This window comes from Cebus imitator, unplaced genomic scaffold, assembly GCF_001604975.1.
Source record: "Cebus imitator isolate Cc_AM_T3 unplaced genomic scaffold, Cebus_imitator-1.0 Scaffold491, whole genome shotgun sequence".
Taxonomy (NCBI): Eukaryota; Metazoa; Chordata; class Mammalia; order Primates; family Cebidae; genus Cebus; species Cebus imitator.
The window spans coordinates 1,221,798-1,222,932 of NW_016107806.1; the positions used below are offsets into that span (position 1 = coordinate 1,221,798).

The 1,135-nt window shown below is 45.8% G+C and overlaps 1 protein-coding gene across 1 annotated transcript in view; it reads right to left on the reverse strand.

Annotated features, from left to right (window-relative positions):
* NUP210L (nucleoporin 210 like) overlaps nt 1–1,135 on the reverse strand; it is a 152,559-nt gene that overhangs the window by 98,005 nt on the left and 53,419 nt on the right. The gene's annotated exons all lie outside the window — the stretch shown is intronic.

Here is a 1,135-nt window from a genome sequence, read left to right on the forward strand (position 1 = left end):
AAAAAAAAAAAAAAAAAAAAAAAGACTGAGAAGGGCTTTGTCTTGCAGCTTGGGTGCCTGCTCTGTTCGCCAGCTCAGTCGCAGCAGAACAGAGCAGCAGGTAGATTTCTGAGTTTCCTGACTCCAGGCCCTGGCTCCTGGATAGAATTTCTGGATCTTCCTTGGGCTAGTGAGGAGCTTGCCACCCTGAAAGAAAGGCCACTGACTGTGCAGACCTTGGGTTTTGAGTGAACACTAGCAGTAAGCAGGCAGTGGTCATTGCTGGACTTGGAAAGGACCCAGGGCTGTGCTAGCTTTGGGTCTGACCCAGTGCAGTCCTAGTGGTGGTAGCCATAGAGGGGCTTGTGTAACCTTACCCCCAGCTCCAGACCGCTTAGCATGGAGAGAGAGAGACTCTGTTTGTCTGGGCAAAAGAAAGAGAAAAAGAGTCTGTCTGGTAATCCAGGAAATTCTCTCAGATCTTACCCAAGACCACCAAAACAGTACCTCTACAAGTATGCAACAGTCACAGCGTTACTGGGTTTGGGGTGCCCCCCTAATGCAGATACACACTGCAGTGACCAAAGACTGAGATCACAACACTCAATTCTCTTTGAATACTTGGAAAGCCTTCCCAAGAAGGATGGGTACAAACAAGCACACTGTTCAAAGACTACAATTAATATATAATTCTTCAATGCCCAGACATCAGTGAACATCCACAAATATCAAGACCATACAGGAAAACATGGCCTCACCAAATGAACTAAATAAGGCACCAGTGAACCAACCCTGGAGTGACAAAGTTACATGACCTTACAGACAAAGAATTCAAAATAGCTGTTTTGTAGAAGTTCAATGAAATTTAAGAGAAGAGAAGGAATTCAGAATCCTATCAGAGAAATATAAAAAAGGTACTGAAATAATTTTAAAAAGCAGAAATCCTGGAGCTGAGAAATTCAATTAACATACTGAAGAGGGCCGGGCGCGGTGGCTCACGCCTGTAATCCCAACACTTTGGGAGGCCGAGGCGGGTGGATCGCGAGGTCAAGAGATCGAGACCATCCTGGTCAACATGGTGAAACCCCATCTCTACTAAAAACACAAAAAATTAGCTGGGCATGGTGGCACGTGCCTGTAATCCCTGCTACTCAGG